We start from the raw sequence: 20,062 nt of genomic DNA on the forward strand, positions 1-20,062 counted from the left end.
TGGAGAAAGGACTGCTTTCCATTGGTGCCGGACAGGTAGGCGAATGGCTTGGCCATCTTCTCTCCTAGCTCACTCGGCATAATTCCTACTGATTTAATCATGAGTATGACCAAATTCTTCCTTCTTACATGCTGTAGTTCAGTTTGGTGTAACCATGAGAAAATACACTTTTTTTTTTAATCCCCTTTTCCTAATTTCAGCTATTTTTTCTATCTATTTACTGAGCAGAACTTTAATCCCGGTACCTAAAGAATTAGCAGAAAGAGCCCCATTAAAACACTCTGCTGGGCTTTCTTGCTCTGACACTGTTTTGCCTGCAAAGCACTGGTCAGACACTAGTGCTTACTTACCCAGTTACTGGATTTTCCAGCCTGCCATCGTATGCCCTCACAGTTATCACAGTATTGATTCTAACTGGGATCTTTGTGACATAGGTAGTTTTGCCAGCTAGGCCCAGAGGAAGATGTTTCATTCCCAGCTGGAAGAAGATGCATAAACTCCATGCATACTCACCATTTATTCCCTAATCACTGTCCATTGCTTTACAACACTGACATTCACACAACCAACCTTAAATACTACACACTACGTTGCAGTATTACATGTACTGGTCTACTGCTCTCAACCAGAAGCTCTCAAGACACATTTTTGCTACAGCCGATGTGACAAAATGTATCATTTGGTCAGGTTTTAGTATGTGTGCTCTGGTGTACAGTAAATACTGCACTGTTAGACCCCATGAGGCAAGTTAGCGTGCCCTCACAGAGGGGAAAATCACCCTGGTTTGTACTAATGATAGCTACAGTGAACTCTGGGACTTAAATAATGGGAATTTCCTCTTGCACAGTTCCACAAAAACAATGCTGAGCACTCACAGACACTAAACCCACCTTGCATCTGAGCTTCCCGAGAGGCAGTTTGCAGTCTCACACAGTTAACAGTCTAGATCTTTTCCTCCTCCTCACACCAGTTTTCTCTTTCAATTTCATAGAATGCAACCTACAGTTGTCCTAGAATTTCAGAAAGTGATAATTTTCTGTAGAGGTAGTTTATCTGACATTGGGCCTATAGCACAGGAGGGCACTTGTAGCTTCTAATCATCCTCTCCATCTGTTCACCATAAGCAATGTTGATCTTCAAATTACACAACCTACACAATCCTGAAAGAGTCTTTTACTTTCCGGTAGGACAATCTGCTCCTTCCCTTTCCCCGTTTATTGCAATCTGCAGGATCCTTGCGCTGCCGCACATACGGAGAATGAGAACATATCAATCCACCCTAAATGACCTCGCAAAGCTGAATCAGTTAACCAAAATAGGCAGATACTGCAGCTTTCCAGTAGACTTTCCGCCCCTTGAAGTTATTTGTAAATCTCTCTCTCTGCAGCACAGACCCTGCAGTAAGACTCTAATTATAAATGTACATGGTCCCAAACAATGCCAAAATTATTAGGTGTCAGTGCTACTGTGGGGCCCAAAATATGGTTCCTTGCAGCCTTCCCTGAGCCATTCTGGCCAACACAGCCCAGTCCTGCTTCAGGCACGCGGCCTTGGAGCTTGCCTGGCTCGGCATCACACCACCCACACCTCTCTCCATGCCCTGCAAGGTATCTGCAACAGCATCGATGGGCAGGAGGGGACCTAAGCCAGCTGGCAGTGCTGCACTCCTTCATCTGCCCAGAAGACAACAGTTTCAAAGCAGCAATGTGATGGGTGAGGTTTCCAGTCAAGAAAACAGGCAACTGTGTTGAGGAAGGAGAGAACCCAGTCACTCAGGTGCCTGACCACGGGTGCTCCCAGAAGCTCAAATCAAATGAAAAGCAGTTAATGCACAGAAAAGAGAAAGAGAGGAAACAGCTACTCTGTCCTCCAAAGCCTCAAATGACCCCTTCATCTGAAGGATTTATAGTAATAGAGTATATTGGGATACTTTCCTCTGCTCTTCCACCACCATACAGCTGCTGCTCATCACACCCCTCCTGCTAGCAGCAACTGAAAACTGGCCCTTAAAGCACAGTTGAAATACTGGTTCCTTGTCAGCAACACTGTCACCACGGCATCTGGTTTCCATACTACCATTACATACCTTGTGACTTCAATGCAGTGATCCCCAAGCAGGGAGTAGAAGGCAGCTGTCATCTGTGAAACTGTCTGTCACCCACAGCAACCACACTTCACCACCAGCAATGACCCTCCCAGCCCACAGGGAAAGATACAAGATGCTGCTTGTAGCATGCTGCTTGTTTGGTACCATTAGCCATGAGCCAGAAAAAGAGGAGTCCTTAGTGGTAAGTGGCACAAAACCCTGACAAACATGTTTTTTAAAAAAAACAGCAAAAAACCCAAAAGCCACACAAACACCAAAACAGGTCCATCTGCCCTGTAGCCAAAAAATGCTCCACAACATGGCACTCAGCAACACCAGGTAAATTTGCCCAAGTAGGGACAGTAAGGTTATTACTGCTACTTAAGGGCAGATAGTATGTAGCTAAGTGGCTGCCACCGCTTTGGCAACTACTGCACAGCAATGGCTGGTAATGCTGTACATACTACAAGACTATTGTTGATGTTTTAGCACATAAGCCATTGCATCTGCACTTCTTTTAAAGCTCTATCTCTTAGACATCTGTCAATACATCAGAATTCAGCTTGCATTACATTTTTATTAGGTCTCTATCCCTCCTGTTTCTGGGGAAAGCTGGTATAAGCACTACTTAAGGCCTAAAGTAAAACAAAAACATCAAGATGCACTTTGTTTTCATCTTAACATTTATAAATCAATCTTAGATCTACTTTTTTTTTAGACTAAGCACTCAAAAAAACCCCCCGCAAAGCAACAAAACAAACAAACCCTGGCCTATTATATGTATATCTCCAGGTATTTGAGACTTCAGGCATTAAAAAAACAAGGTTACCAGTCATGAGTGCAAAGGGATGACTAGCAGTGCCTTACACCCATGTATGCCCCCAATCTGGCAAGCAGATCTGAAAATGTGACGGTACGACTTTTCCACAGATCTTGATATCATTTGTTAACCATACTACAACATACTATTTGTAGCTGCTTCTGCCTTGTAAACGAAGTCTTTATACACAAGGTCCTGTCAAGAAATTAAAAACATTTCCAAGACATATATACTTTGGTCTTGGGCAAATTTACTCCAGACATCAGAAGTAGCATATTCTTCTGACACCAGGCAGAGGCAAGGAGCAAGCTGTATGCTATACTAAAGCCCCAAGTCTGTAATTCAATAAACATTGTGATGAGTAAAGACTTCATGTTTTCCTTTCAAAATGTGTATTGTCTGTACTGGTGTTACATACTACCTCTGTCAGCTAATGTGCCTGTGGATCCTTGTAGATTACAACTGAATTTAATCAGCATCAGGTTTGCAAACAAGAAGCAACAGAGATCATACATTTCATTATTCTTTGCTTCTTTGCTTCACATGCATAGATGTTCATGCACTTTATTTGTATGATCAATGGTTACTAAACTACTCCAGCAGCTGTGCAAAGCAATTCTGAATCACGCAATTCAGTGTCAAGATTTTTATGCTGTCAACGTAACTTTTTTAATATCAGGAGGGCTGAAATTCAAAACAGGTCAGGGTGCATTTAGTTTTCTGGGGTGTTAATTTTCAGAAGTAGCAAGCACTGACAGTTGCTATTGTCTTGAAAGGGAGATATGTGGGTACACCATGTTTGCAATCATATTTTAAGCAGCAGTTTGTACCTGTTTGCCAGACTGCACTGAAGCAACAAGAAAATAATAGAGTATCGATGAGCCTCAGCTACGAGGGAACAGGCTCTGCACAGCAGCCTCTTCCGTCCTTTTCCTAGAAAGAGGTGACTGCAATTTTAAGAAGAAACAAGACTTTAATAAATGCACCCTGGCATGGAAATTATCTCCAAAGCACTAGTTGATATTTATGATTTTAAGTTTCAAGAGGCAACATAGCTTTCACAGTGCCTAGAAAAGGTAACTTAGAAGACATCACTGTGATAAATGCCTTGCCAGTGACCATATCTTCTTCCGGTTACTTCCAAACACGTGCCACACTAAGACCAGCACATTCAAACACAGAAAACTTACAACCCAAGATGCAACACTTTCCAGGGACTGACCCATGCTGTAGCACTCATAAGGTTATCCTCTTTCAGTATTCTTAATTACACATAGGAACAGTTCCAAGCCTCGTAAAACCATAACCTACAAATATTCCTACGCTGTTAGATAGAGCCCAAGTTCCACTGCAAATGGCCATATCTTCGGCCCAGACTGTCAGCACACCCCCTTCTAACTGTGCGAAGCAGAAGTAGAAAGTAATAGGCAAGGACCTGGGGGACACAAATGCTGCTTTTTCACTAAGTAAGAGTGGGCACTGAGGGCAAAACATAAGATATAACAGTAGCAAGATAGGAAATAAGCTCAGAAATAAGTTTAAGAAGCTTGAATGTTGTAACAGAAGCCAGGGGAAACCACTCAGTGTACTGTTAACCATAGTGGAATGCCTCCCGTGTGTCAGGGAGGCTGGTGGCAATGATTAATATTCCAGGTACAAAAGAACAAGTAAGCGGGTATCAGTGTGGTTTTTAACTTGAGACCCTGGGGGGAAGGAATTAGCTCAAGCCTGGAACAAATCTCTGGAAACTAATGATAAATCAGACAGAGGGGTCAATGTATGGTAAGGGACACATCTAAAGCCATTATTTTATGAGAGCTGATGGCAATAGCTGCTTGGGAGGGAAAAAATAAAATGCTGATTTTACAGATATTCGGGGGTAGGAATTAACACTCTAGGGGAAAAGAACAGAAAAGACGGCAGGATACAATGGTCCACCAAGATTTATTGAAAACCAGAGGGGAAATGTAAGCTAAGGGAAATGAATGTTCAAAGCACACAAAATAGACACTGAAAAGCACATTAATTAGACAGAATACTAAAGTAGCCTTTATTTTAAAAATAGAAAAATAAATAAAAAAAGTCAACTCACTAACAAAACCAAAAGCATGACTGCAATCAAGAGACAAGGTGCACAGGGCAAGGAACCCTGTGATCCCAACCACAGTTCAGCCATACTGACTAGATATTCCGCCCCTACCCTTTTTGGTTTCTGACTACCACTGGCTAAGTAATAACTGGCTTAATACATCTAGATATATGCATAAAGAGTACTTAGAAAAGATTGATTTGCCCTGCCCAGCAGCAAACATGAATAGCATGGGAAAAAAAATTAACAAAAAGAAAGTGTTAGAAATCACACAGGCTTCACAAGACATGAAAATGGACAAAAGTACTGGCCTTAGTGACTTTTATTTGAAAACTAAGTCCACTCCCCGAACTTCAGATTACATACCCCTTTGTACCAGAGACAGGATAATAAAATGTTGTGTAGCACAATATTAACGCAAAACTTGCCCAAGAGGAAATCACTGAATGCATAAACAAACTTTTCCATCCTTACATGCCTTGCATACAACACTCTTTAAATACATGCATGAAGCCGAAGAAAACTTATGTGGAGCAGGTTACAACACGTTCATAGGGCACCATACACTATTATTTACTTGTCAAAACACCACATTCACTCAAGAGGGGTTGGCTTTCAGAGAAGTCAGATAATATTCAATGTCAGGATCCAGTTCATAATAAATGGTATCTAAATGCAACAAGCCACTACAGCACTAAGGATAAAAATCTCCTATTCAGTGCTAATCAAAATATATAAGAGGTGCTAAATCTTGATGCCTGAAAGAAGGATTAATCCATCCCCTGAATACAGGCTTAAGAGTACTGTCACTGCCAGTGTCAACATCCAAATTTTCTCCATTACTCCTCACGTGACAAGGGCTGTGATAATCATCCTAGTGGACTGACTTACTCAGTGGACTGACATATGCTGACCACAAATGAGAGGAAGATGTCAAGTATCTGCTACTAAACAGCTGTCCACAAAATAAAATCTCAGTCACTCTGTTGATGGGAAGGGAAGGCTCAGCTGCTCATTTAGAGAGTAGTCTTCAACTTTTTTTGAGAGAGAGTGAGCTGAGTAGTACACAGCATGCTCAGAGCTCTCCGGTCCCCTACCTATCATGTACTGCAACTATCCAGGACTTCATCCTAAGCAGCTGTCAACTCAACATTTTCAAGAGCAACAAATTCATTAAAATTGTATAATTATTGCTGAAACTTTCCAAGATATCTAGGACATTTAATCATACAGCTTGGATTCAAATTAACAAAGTCTCAAATACTCCAGTCTTAAAAATCCCAGACTATACATCTATATATTTGTCAAATACCACAAATTATTCAGATTATTAAAAAGGTCTTATCCTTAAATTACTCTTCTACTTGTAAAATTCAGCTCCCATAGTAACAAAACTTCAAGTGAAAAGAATTCAGAAGAACAAAATTAAAATTAACATACACATGCTAAAATGTAGATCTTTCAAGAGAGATTAGATAAATAGCATTGGCAACCAGTCATTGGTAAATTAAAATCAAAATAAGCAAAAATCCCATTAAAACCCAGCAACATTAGTAAGTATGCAGCAGCAGAAATGCTATAGGCCACAAAGGGACACGATTTAAGGGACCAATTTCATTGGAGTTGGCCAAAAGCACAGAACACACACAAGTCAGATGGTAGGAAAATACAAAACAAAGTATACAATCATTTCTTCAAACTTTGCATCCAAATTACAACTTCCAAGCAAATCTCCAACTCCTCACATCCTCTGATTTTGTTTCCCGCAGTATAAAAGCCTGTTTTGCCATCTTCCAAGCACAGGGCACTATTAGAAAAGATGATGGTGGTTCTCATTATTTATCTGCTCTCGAATGCAAGTAGAAATCATTATGTCAAACTTCATATTTGGAAAGATAAAAGATATCGGAGGTAAACTGGGATAAAAAAAACTGGTGGCTACCTGCAGCAGCTCAGAGGTATGCAAAACATTTGGGTAAACATAAGGGATGAAGTTTAATGGGCAAAGTGAAGATGAGACTGCCAAAAGTATGTGAAAAAAATTATCACACAGGGTTTGCAGTATCTCTCATCAGCATCACTGTAGAGCATAGGATATGCACAGGAACAAAAGAGGGCATTACCCCACAGATTCTGTCCTCTGTAATTCCACAACATAACTAAATTTTACCATTCCTTTCTCATTACTATTCTTGTCACAATTAACACAGTGGAAACTATACAGTTGATGTCCCAGTTGTACAGCTTAATGTCAAGTGGTACAGCTTGATATCCCAGTACTTCTTACACAGGTTTTTCCTGGTTGTGAACTGGTTGCAGTACTTTGTCCCTTTCCCTCCCCTCCTTCCATAGGGAGCCTTCATCTCAAGCTAAATCTTACACAGAAGCCACCAGTTTTTCATTTCAATCTGATTATCAATTTGCACCTCAGCAAAGGAAGGCTAGAACTCTATTGTTTTGTTAATTGTCAATTTGCATCTTTGAAAGGTGTTGTGCATTTTCTTTTTTTGGCAGGTTAGGACTAATTCTGTATGTTAACATATATGTAGGTGGTGTGGATAAAAAACGTTTTCTTTAGAATGCAGTCCATTTAAGATGTGCTAGGTTTATTTATTTTCTTCTACTAAGTTGCTTCATTTTCTTGGACAAATCTTGGTCAAAAGCTAGTAGGGACCCCTCTGCCTAAGAAGGGGCTAAAAGGATAAAGCCTCTTTTCCAACAGTTATTTAAACAAAACTCTCAAAAATATTTCAGATTCCAAGCTCTGAATGAGAAGGTGACCAAAGCCACTTCTAGGGTGTAACAGCGCAGACTTTATCTCAGCCATTAATAGGTGTGATATACATGATACCTGATGGTCCTACAAGTCACCATTCGAGGTGGAACTGTGTGGAAGAGATTTTTTAAATCGTCCAAGCTACAAAAAAATAGAAAAAGCCTGAAAAACACTGACACACAGAAGTTTTCTGGATAATGCTGAAGTGAGAAAAGTTAGCAGAAACTCCTGCTAAAATATCAGAGGGTTACCAAGTCAAGCACTCTAGCTGAGACTACAGTCTACCCAAATACAGAAAAGTCAAATGCAATAACTACAGGAAGACTTAGCAAGACAAAAAGCCTTAGCTTCACTTAAGTTCATGTCTTGTTATCATCTTCACGCAAAACTGGATGAAGGATGAGAGTGAGAGGAAAAGAACCAGAAAATTACATATTGTCTTTATACACTTGTCAATGCTCCACTTAAAGTCATGTTACTTTCTTATGTTAGGATTGACCAGTATTAACTTTATCTGCCAGCATATGCAAAGGTTTTCAACTAGGAGTTAATAAAATAAACCAATCCTTTTTAAAACAAAAAATGAAACAAACTGAAAGTCCTGACAACTGGAACTCTGGCTGAGCCACAGATCTCACAGAGCAAGATCAAAAGAGAAATGTCATTAAATCTTCCATTACTAGTCCTAGAGAGATGAATCCAAGCTTTGATGGCAAAAGCATCTCAAATAATAGGCTTCCATATTCTTTAACTCTGTGAACAACTGCAAGTCCTGACCAGCTTTGATTGTTTACAAGCTGCAGAATCTGGACTCAAGTCAGCTGTGCTCTCACAACTTTAAGTTTGATTTCCAAAGAAATCTGGAAAGCAGGTTAAGAGGAACTGGAACCCTGAACGTCTGTTAAAACTATATAAAGGAACAGGAAAGTATTTTATTATCCACATCGGAAAACATTCTTACTTTTACTGACTTCGCTCAGCAAGCTCAGACTTGTTACAATGCCCACCAGCTATATGTTTGTGAACATCAATGACATTTATACCTATCATACCAGAAGAAATATATGTGTCCAAAAAAAACAGGAAGAGAAAGAGCCTCTGCCTTCAGGGAAGGCTCTGTAATCAAATCATCCTATTTTACATATAAAAGTATGCCCAAAAGTTAAAGGTCGGTGTACATTTGAGCACTGGGGAGTTGGCGGTGTGAGCAAAACACTGAACTTGGTTCTGTTGAATCACTAGGAAAAATAAAATAATGAAAAAATAAAAACAATTTTAAAAAATCAAAGGTTCAAAATTCATTCTTATGTAAATTATTAAAACTAATTCCTATAACTGGGGTTGCAATATTACAAAATCTGACTCTCATGGAACTCCTAGAACTTCTTGTTTTCTTGTGACAGGAATGACAAAAGCAGGTTCCTATGTAAACTTTGAAGGACACCTGGGTTGAACACAAAAAGATTAGGTCCGGACCTACACTCCATTGCATCATCGAGACTTGACTTACTTTCTTACTTTTACAATGCCCCCTTGTAGAAAACTTCAAAATCAATGGAAATATGGAAAGCCTTCTCTCAAAACTAAAAAAATAAATAGATCAATAACTATGTAATTCAGGCCTTTCGCTGATAAATCCAATCACATAGGCAGATCCAAGCAAACCATCTAAACAAAAGGGCCTATTGCAGAGTTGGCATCCCATTTTGACAGTAAAGGTAGGCAAGGAGAGATGTTTTTTTTATTTAAATTGACTCACCCATCCTTTCATGATGGACAAACAATATAGGATACATACTAAACAGTTTGAACTTATGCACAAACATGCTTTATTACATAAGGCAGAACTTAGATCTGTTGAGGTTTTGATACATGGGACACAGAGCAGGAGACCCATAAGCTGTACTGTCAGATGTATTCCTTGATATTAAAAATAATTTTTTTCCTATTTGATGGTTGGATGATCAAGTATAGCTCTGCTTTGGGTTTGACCTGAATTTCTCTTAGTTTTACTAAAGTATAAAAACTGGTAAAATGTTTCAGCAATATGACAAGTCTCACGTACATGGACTGAATTATCTCACCTAGTCTCTCTACATTATGCCCTGGCAAAAAGAGGAAAAACTCCTCAACTGGAGCCTAACATTTCAGCCAGTGGCATTCCCTAACAGAGACGTACAGTAAAAACTGCACTTTTTACCACAGTTGTGCACATAGGGATCCTACAATAACTCGTGGATCTACAGTGGCTGAAGATAGACAATGCTCTAACACATATATATACAAGAAACTGTGCCTATTCACAAAAGTAGAGCGGTCATCAATTTCCAAGACATGTCAAAAATCTTTCAAATACTCCACAGATCAACTCAGCACTTCCAGTAGGACATTTAAGTGTCTGGGAACACATCTCCTGACTCAAAAGAGGAAGGATGAACAAAAGACATTAAAAAAAAAAAACAACTCAACCAATTATAACCTGAGAGCTTTGCTTTTCCCTTCAAACAAACCAAATAATTTTTTCAAAAACACCTCTTATTTTTTTCCCCCCCTCTCCTTTACTGCTCCAGAGCAGTAGTTCAAGTGTGTTTACTATCCTCTACAATTTACCCTATGCTCCACTCCAGTGCAAGGACCCTGTTGTATTCTCCACTCCTGGAATAAATGCCAACAGACTTCTCCCACAGTGCAGAACACTGCCTGAGACACAGCACATTAGCTGGACACAACACCTCTGGGAATATGACTTGACCTGAGGCAAATGGGAACACTGGACCAGACCACCTATTGAAAGAATCCTGAGAGTCCTCTGAAAGATGAAATTCTGATTTCCTCACTGATATCCAAGTAATAAATTTCTTACAATTTTACTATATCAAGAACTTCACCAGACTAAAACACCACCACCATTTTTATCCTTCAGATACCCAGTAGGGCTTGACAATAATTCTCCAAGCACCAGAACAAAAGGTTAAACGTCGTAAAGCCTAAGAATTTTTATGAGGAAGTGCTTTTAGAAGTGTATCAGTGTACTGACAGATCAGAGACAGGAGAAGCACTTGACTCTGACCTCCGCAGAGCACAAGCTTTCTGGAGCAGAAACTCCCTCTCACATACACACTTCATACTACAGCAATACACCCATCTTTCTGCAGTGTAGTAACAACAATAAATAGGGAGGCAGGATGAGCTCTTCTGCCAAAGCAATTCTGAGTTTAGTAAGGGGATAAAGATAGGAGAGGAAAACAGAAGAACGACAGGATTTACAAAAAGGAATACTCTGCTATTCTATCTACAGCCCTATTAACACTGCAATGGCTTTAAATTGATGCAACTTTAAAAAATAAAAGTCACATCAGCGCAACAGCTCTATTCTAGTACTTCTCCTGGCCCAAACTATCAAACCTGTATCACCCATGATGCTCAGTGGATCAAGACATTTTCAAGATTTGACAGGATGTGTCCAGAACATCAGGACAATCATAGTGCATTTTTATCCTATTAATTTTTGTTCTGTGAAAAGCTCAGTAAAACATTGCTCTGATTACATCCCCAGTCAGAAATTCTAACTTCTGCTGGCATTAAAACAGCCTGTCAAAGCCAGTGGAACTGCCTGCCAGAACATCACTTCCATTGCTTCCTTTCAGAACTACAACAGTGTCTTGTTATTTAGTTTTCAAGTACTTTATGATATTCATGACCTATAGTTAATAAGTTCATTCCTAGCCAAACTCAGCAGCAGGAAATTTTCAGCTTATTCTTCTGATACTTTCCTCTCTTGCCTTCATCCTACTGTGTCTTCGTTAATAGCCTAAGAACGGTCACATTGCAACTCCTTTGATTCATTATCCTGTTTCTGCTTCAGAGAAAGATGAAAGAAATCCTATGCTAACCACCTGGATGTTTGTCCATCCTCTTAAAATGTCCAGTTGTAGCCCAAAATTCATGTGTTATTCTGGGAGGAGCAGACTAGTGCCATACACACTATTTTAAATAAGGATGTACTCCAATTGGTTTCTATGCTATCCTCTTATCCCAGTCTTGGTGCACCTAATCCCTCAGCTACTTCAAATGGCATTCACCCATTGCACATACATCTTAGCTGAGGTTTCAATGATTTCACCTCCCTCTCCCAAATCAGTGAAGTTCATTCAGAACCTTGAAGCTATACAGATACTTTGCATATCTACTCTCTTCAGTGACCATACCCCTCCTTTTTGGTTCTTGATCCTCTTATATGCTTGTCCAACTATTATAACCCTTCTTATTTAACCAGGCTATTCTCAACCTGGAGACTTGCTAGGGACTTGCAGGGCAGAATGTGTTTCCACTGGAGTTCATCTAAGGAACAATCAGCTTTGAGCAGTTGTATTCAAATAGTATTAATGTTTTCAAATCTACTTCCTATTTTCCTACTGGAAACCCTGCCAAACACACTCTTCAACAGACACTAAAATAATTTGGATAGTTGATATGCAATCCAAATTTTTAGTGGAAAACTGCCAGATTCGACATCTGTGAGAAAGTGGGTAATTTTTATTATCCACAGAGAGCATGCACTCAGTCCGATATTTTCTACCTCTACACATCTCTTTCTACTGGAACTGCTTTATGGTTTTACATGATCAATGGGCTGCCAAAAATTATTTAACCCCTTCATTACTACCAGAATTCAAGACCCCACCATCACCACTTTAAGAGTGTAGATCCAGTGGAAGAGTATTTTAAAATGCCTGTTCCAACAGCAGCATGCTCTTATCTGTTACCTCTGACCCCTCCTGTCACAGCAAATGAAGGCTTTGGTGTTTTTTTTGAGGTAATATATTCCGATTGTTATTTGCCAAATACATGGAGCCTAGTCTCTTGTAAGCAAAGGGTTAATTCCCTGGTTCCTCTTATCCCTTCTCTTGATGGAGAGAGGGTCTGTCTGAACAGCTGCTGAGGGAGGCAAGGATGGGAAAATGCCTTTGGGAAAGTAGGCCTTCCTGCTGAGTATCCAGCCCAACCCCAGCCTTGTAAGGTATATTTTTTTTCCCTGCATTTGCTTTTGCTCTGGGCGCCTTCTAATTTATTAATGGTTATAAATACTTGGTTCTGCCTCCACACCACCTAACAGGTCAGATCCTCCAGGCCACTGAGGTGCATGGATGTACGCTGATTTGCACAAGCATACTGTACAGCTTCTTGGTTTATACTACACAGCATCACTTCTGGTTTAGAATGAATTTTACTATCTCATTTGCAAACATTAGGAAAAGCAGAATACAAAAGATACAAAAGAAAAAATACAATACAGATCTTTTACCATGGTAGGGTTTTGTTGTTTGGGATTTTTTTGTGGGATTTTTTGGGGTTTGTGGGGGTTTTTTTTCCGTCACATTTCTTTGTTTGCTTTGTTTGGTGGGGGGGGGGATTTATTTGTTTTGTTTTTAAACATACTCACGACTTTCTGTTCAAAACTACCTGCTGAGGCTCTTTTAGATAAATGAAAGGAAGTAGTTGCTGGTTGTAGGGGCTATACTAAAGCAGCTCATCCTCTGACTGATTTGTAATGCTGACAAGGTTTATCTACTTCAGTAAAAAGATTATCAAAGTTCACTTTGTAAGTGCACATGTATATTTTATTTATCAAAGACTACCAGTTTTATTCTTATCCCAACTTGTCCTGCTGGGAACAGGTGGCAGAGCTCCTGGCACCAAAGCAGTCTCAAAATATATACAAAACAGGGATAATTTGTTGTTGCTGTTGTCTTAATGATCAAAAAGGAAGCTCCCCTGGCAGTTCTTTTTTTTTTGTTTTGCCTTTTTTCTTTTCCCTCCTTTCATTTAAATGCTGTATTTGAGGCCAAATCCAAAGTTAGTGAGTGAGAATCCTTGTGCTACTGTTAGATTTTTATACTGGACAAACACCAGCAGCGGGGTCACAGTGTACAGCCTCTGGTGCAGAAATCCAGTAAGTTCTCACAGTCATTCCAACAAACCTTAGCACCAGGCAGAGCTATCAAGAGATCTTTTGATTTGGGGATTTTTCATTATCAGAAATAAACAGAATGATGTAAAATTATGAACAAGGTAGAAACTGAGAGACATTCTACTGCTGCATTTTCAGTATGCATAAAAAAAAAAAAAAGCACGTTTTTTATGATTTCCCATTGACACTTAAAACCCCTCATATTCTTGCTGCGTTATGTCTAATTCAGATTGCTCACAGCCAGGGTCAAGGACGCTTCATTTGCATTTATCTTATGATCCCAAAACTATGCAAATAGCAGTATTTTTTCATATTTCATAGCTAGGATCTCATAGGATGTAAACACCATTGAATTAAAGGTCTGGTTCAGAAATGTACATGGAGATGGAAAGCTCCCACTGACTTGAGTAGTGTTTGGATCAGCCTGTAAATCTCCAGCAAATTTCAACACAAGTATCACCGTTACCATCTTACAGGTAGATAAATCAAGGGTCAAATAAATAACATGGTGATAGTACAGTAGAAGCAGCACTAGAAACCAGGAGTCTGGAATCCTAGACTTCTGCTTTACTGAAAAAGCTCTCACAGCTGCTGCTTAACTTACTTGTTCAGCCATACCCATGAGAGAAGAGGGAGAGTGCAGAACAGGCTTAAAAACAGCACGCACAGCTGAAACCTAGTACGACAGTCTTCCCAGAAAGGATACTAAGTGTAAGAATTACTATTCTCTGAATATACTCAGCTATTTTCCTCCCCCTCCCAAGTTTTGAGCAGTAAAGTAGTACAGTGAACTGCAAAAATAAAATGGTGTTAAGGTCTCAGAATGACAACGAATACAAAATTCCAATAAATAAGACAGGGTCTAGTGCATGCAATAATAAAAGAAGGTTTTTATTTTCCTGTACGTGATATACTTTCCATTTTGAATTTAAAACACTGCTTGAAGCACAACTAGCAAACTTCATACCTAAGGCAATGAACAAAAACCTGAAAATCCAAATTAAAAATAAATAAGGGTTAAGGTCATCTAGCATTGGTATGCCCTTTGCACCTTTAGAAAAAAAAACATAATCTCACAGATAGCCATTTCTTACCCTAACATGGCACTTAAGGACATGGTTTGGTGGTGGACTTGGCCACATTAGCTGTTGGACTCAATGATCTTAAAGGTTTTTTCTAGCCTGAACTATTCTACGATTCTAAAACACCTGCAGGATAGCCACTATAATGTAAAGCATATAGTCCCTCTGCAAGTTCATCAGAATATTTTAATTGCTTTAGGTGGAAGAAAAATTATCCTTTAATATGACTGTTATTTTTCAGACTTGGGATCTTAGAGAAAGTGTCACCTCTACTGAATTTATCACCCAATGAGATCAATCTCTTGCGGATTAAAAAAAAAAAAACACATGAAAAACTGATTTTAATTTCTAAATTATCCAGGAAATTTGTTAGCATCATCCTGTGATGAATTTCATGATATATTTCCCAACACTTCTGTTCAACACCTTTCAACACTAACAACACTGAGCCAATCACATGAATTCAAGTAAGTTACAGTACAGGATGTTTTTATAACTGCAAAGTACTTAACAGAGTATCTAGGATTTAGTCTTAATGTAAAGACGTCAACATTTCCCAGAAGACTGATAACTTAGTAGCTTCCTATTGCACAAAATTATCCACAGATGTATCTCTGAGAAATTCTAAAGGGTTTTCATCAACTGTGCCTTTTTCTTCAGTCCAAAAAAGAATGTCTTCAAACAACAAAAGTTATTTTCTTTGCAAACTTGTAAATCTTCTACATTAGCAACTTTGGGATGTGGGCACAACATCACAATATTTGTCAAGAACTGCCAGCATGGAGTGCAGTGTTAGACAGCTGACAGCAGACTTCCCCAGCAAAGCCCTCCAGAATTTTCTTGCCACACTGAACTGCTCCATGGAAGTCCCATACAAGCTCTGTAACCTTTCTGTATTTTGGAATTAATAGTATTCAACAGCTGACAGAAGGAAGACACCAAAATGCCACACTCTACAGGGACACTCTGTAATACTTAATGCTCTTGCTTCTTCCATTTTGAGGCTGTATAACTGGTTTTACTACACAGGCCAATACTTACTTCTAGGAAGACTGCAAAGTCTTTCAGACACACAGTAGTTGTTCGTGATGTCTCAGCAGTTACATACATCCAGTGCACAGGAATGTATCCTCAGCTCAGAGCTCTTCATTTACTGCCCTTTCATAAGCACTTTTATGAAAAGTTGTCTTTTTCCAAGTATGTTTACACCCATCCAAAGACTCCTCAGTTAACTCAGTTGAATGAGAAAAAACATTCAGCACAATCACAATGAAATGTATTCATGATGTCTATTGAGAAAATTGAAATTTCAATCACAATTCATAGAATATTTGCTTTTGAAGTGAAGGATACTGTCATAAAAATCTCTGGTTTAAAACTAAAAAAACCAACACTCTACCTTAGGAGTATGTAACACCATAAAAATGACACAGAATCAGAACTAATAAGTTTTCTAAAGTTACAAGGCTCCAAGATAGTTTTGAATTTCAAGGGCGAGTTAGTTGTTCTGAATTTTGATTTTTTTTTTTAAATCCTAGGAACCAGCAGAAATGCCAGAAGAAAACCTGCAAACAGTCACAGTTAAGGAAAACTGGGGTTTGTGATGGCAGTTACTTGCATTTAATGACAAACTGCTCTTTATTTTATTTTTTTAAATGTACTGGTAAACAATAGGACTTTAATAATAAAGCACAATTAAAAAGTGTTTTTATTGCAGAATTCTTCTTTCACCTCTATAAAAAGCAAATACCTAAGAACAATGGAACATCAGTCTTGTAGTCGCTATATCCTTACTTCTGAATGCCTAACACTGTGTAGGTATAAAGATTACGTCTGCCTCTTTCTGGAAACTGTAACATTGTCTTTAATTACGCAGTCACCTCCTTCACATATTGAAATAGCATCTTCCTATGAACATCTCTATAAGTAGAATCTTATAATCTTATGTATTTACTTGCACTATGTTTTTGTGATAGTCAAGTATGCACAAGCATGAGAGTTTAAATATATCACAAATACATGTATTCATGCGCAAATATATACACAGACACAGGGTGTGTATACGGATGAAGAATTTCAGTTATATGAGCAACAAGCTGATCCACAAGAATTACTTCTGTGTCCACAGAACTCCATTACCTTCAGGGATATTTCATAAGATCTGTATTTTTGTACTTTTAACAATACTTTTAAAATTACTTTACCAGATACCATCATACTCATACACAGAAATAATGGAAAAGAGCAGTAAGCATGATAAATACATCAGCTAATGGGTAGTAGGCTGTACAGCTCTGCAGAAAGATTATTACAGGCACAGTGTCACAGATTTATTTATGGCTTAAAGCAGTGCATGTCATAAGCATACATAGTTTTAGTAGGTGGAGTCATCTCACCCAGTCTGGCAGAGCTTTCACATGGGAAAGGCAAGGACTCCTCATTACCCATGAATTAATGCTTTTAGTGGCAAAAAGTGTCTCCTGTGTATATTCCTGAATGAGAACAATGTGAAGTAGTTTCCAGTGATTCACGTAAAAAATCCTTCCTTTTGAAAATCTGGCTGACTAGCAAAGTCACTTCCTTTTCAAGTTCTGCTTCAGCTTTTCAGTCCTTCCAGCCATGCAAGCCTGCACATTAGGCTCATTTGTCCATTCTAGCAAAGAGACTCAATTCAAGGGTAAAACACACTTATCATTTAATACTGAGCTCCTATCATAGCTTAACATAGTAAGGTAACTGAAATCTGCATCATGATCACATGTAAAAACTAAATATGCAGATACAGTTACTCATCTCCGCTACTCATCCAGTTCAGATTGACATTAGTAATGCTGCTACAGTTCTGAAATGAAGCATGTGCTTTTTCAATGAACCATGGATTCCACATCTTACTGGAAAGAAAGGCTCACTTGCAGCTGAGTTCTTCCCAGCACAGCAACAGCTGACCCGTTCAGTTAACATATCACTCAGTCACCAGCCCTGCCTGCCCTGAGTCATTGGAAGTGCCTAAGTCAGGTTTTAAGCAGATCCCGTTCTCCTAAACCTGCAGCATCTCCCAAGATCACAGAGCCTGCGGACATGATTGTATATATGGCAAGTAGGGTCCATGGGTTTCATTAAATTTGCACTTTAAAAAAGCATTACAATATTCTGCTAAAATGATGTTTCTGAAGTTTGTGATCAGCTTCAGGCTTTATCATTTTATGATTTTACCCATATGATGACAAAGAAGAGGCAAATAAGTAACATTCTTTCAATGGGTGCTAAACCAGAGCACCTGTAGTACCATGAAGGATTCAGGCTGATTCCAACTACACAGCCACTAAAAAGTTGTTCTAAAGAGATGGCTGCTTCAGTGTCCATGAAAGCAGTCTCTTACTCCTTTTACCACTTGCCACATCAAGAATCATCCTTCTCATCTCTTGCTTTCCTCATTACATACCTTCCTTTGCAATTTTCCTTTGGCTTGCCTTCTCTCTGTTGCAGCAGGTATCTGCTGCTGTTCTGACTTCCAGGGCTCCTCCCTGCCTAATGCCGTCTTACTCTATCCTCTTCAGTTCTGCACAGCCAGCTTGAATGATCACTCAAGGCAGTACCACCCTCCAACACATATTAACCATATTTTCAAAAATGTACACCAGGTATTCCTCATAGCTCCCCTCATAACCAAAACCATCCTGTGAGACTTCACAAAGCTACTACTTTATACTCTTTCAACCCTCTTAAAATTCTCCACCACTGAAATGAAAATATGCAACTTTGACCATTACTATAATAAACCCACTAATCCATGCTGAATAGCATTTTATCACCCTTTCCTTAATTTACCGATTTAACTTCAGAAAATTTTTTAAGAAGCAATAGATAAGCAAAACCATGAACTACAGGATTCAAGTGGCTTTAATGGGAATAATTAATAACCACTGTATATTTGGATAGAACACATACAACATGATAATACGATGACAAAGAAAAATGCATTTTTACCATGCCCAGTTCAAGTTCATACCTTATGATGCTGCATGATATGGTAAGTACCTTCACATGAAAGGTTGTGGCCCAATTACTACTGAGAGGAATAGGCAACGCCCAAAGCTTTCCACCAAAAGAAAACCACGTATCCTCAGGTTTAATCCCAACAGTCACTCCCTGTTTCTATACGGGCTCTGCTCTCTGCTGTGATGCACAAAGGGAGGGCTTTTAATTGCTCAAGCCAAGCCACAAGTGTACCGCACATTCCCTATGGAGCGTAGAAAGGTTCAGCTTTGTCATTTATCCAGTCTAGGACAAAAGCTATCTGGGCCCTACACTCCCAAAACACAGTTTGGAAGGTGCTTCATCCGGGTGCATGCAAGCCAACTTCACCTCCCATGGGAGAACAGTAAGCCCTTTTGCTGCCAACCTCTATGATTAACAAGGCAGTGAAAACAAAGTGTCATCTTTGACTGAAGTACTGTTCCATTACCCTCCTCTCTGTGGTTACTGAAATGGTCTTTGAGGTATTGGGGAAAAAAAAATGGAAAGAATTTTTTTACTCTAATTCCATCTCCACGCAATGACAGTAATACAAAATATTGGCTTCGCCTTACAAATACTTCTCTTATTAAAAGCATTCCATTTGTACTGACTTCAGTGGAAGGTACATGGGTGTGCCAGAAAAAAAAGAATTAAGTCCTGAACACTTATAACTCCCTGTATACTTAATAAAGTAACAATTTAAACCTTATTTGTTAGAAAGAAAAAGTCCAGCTACAGACAATTTGTAAAACAACACAAAGAAATTGCCTGAATCCCAAGATCTTAAATTCCAAACAAGCCACAATTCAATCTCCTTCAGTTTGGATTCCACTTCAGCAAGACGCCCAACTTAAGTATGACATGAAGTCCTTCTGAAACACCTTGCCAACTGTGGGCCTAGGTACTTCCACAGCAAAATTAATGCAGCAAAATAAAGTTACCTTGTGCAGCATACATGGACATTCATTATCTCTACAAATTTCTTTGGAGAGCTAGAGGGGAGAGGAGGCTTGAGACAATGGAGGGAGTTTGGACACTTGTGTCCACAGGACCATTATGCTTCAGCACTCTGCTAACCTTTCACAGTTTTCCTTTCTTCCAGATTCCACAGCACCTTTGTTTCCCTCCATTTATCCTCCGCCTTCCCTCCCTTCCCCTCACTCTCTCGGTGGCCATTAACTACGCTGACAGTTTGACAGGCTGAAATAAGGAAATAAAACA

The 20,062-nt window shown here is 39.2% G+C and overlaps 1 protein-coding gene across 6 annotated transcripts in view; it reads right to left on the reverse strand.

The window, feature by feature from the left end:
- Positions 1 to 20,062, reverse strand: part of SOX5 (SRY-box transcription factor 5) — a 645,963-nt gene that overhangs the window by 497,150 nt on the left and 128,751 nt on the right. Inside the window, exon 1 of one of the 6 annotated variants that reach the window (XM_061444589.1) lies at positions 10,382 to 10,404. The exons of 4 other annotated variants lie outside the window; for them this stretch is intronic. The gene's annotated coding sequence lies outside the window, so the exon portion shown is untranslated. Of the gene's footprint in view, positions 1 to 3,139; positions 3,208 to 10,381; positions 10,405 to 20,062 lie in introns of those variants that run through there. One more of the 6 variants, XM_061444588.1, reaches the window with a different exon arrangement.

The sequence above is a fragment of the Pezoporus flaviventris genome, unplaced genomic scaffold (assembly GCF_033815535.1).
Source record: "Pezoporus flaviventris isolate CSIRO_AGI_PZ_B2104156 unplaced genomic scaffold, CSIRO_AGI_Pfla_v1 ptg000002l, whole genome shotgun sequence".
Classification (NCBI taxonomy): Eukaryota; Metazoa; Chordata; class Aves; order Psittaciformes; family Psittacidae; genus Pezoporus; species Pezoporus flaviventris.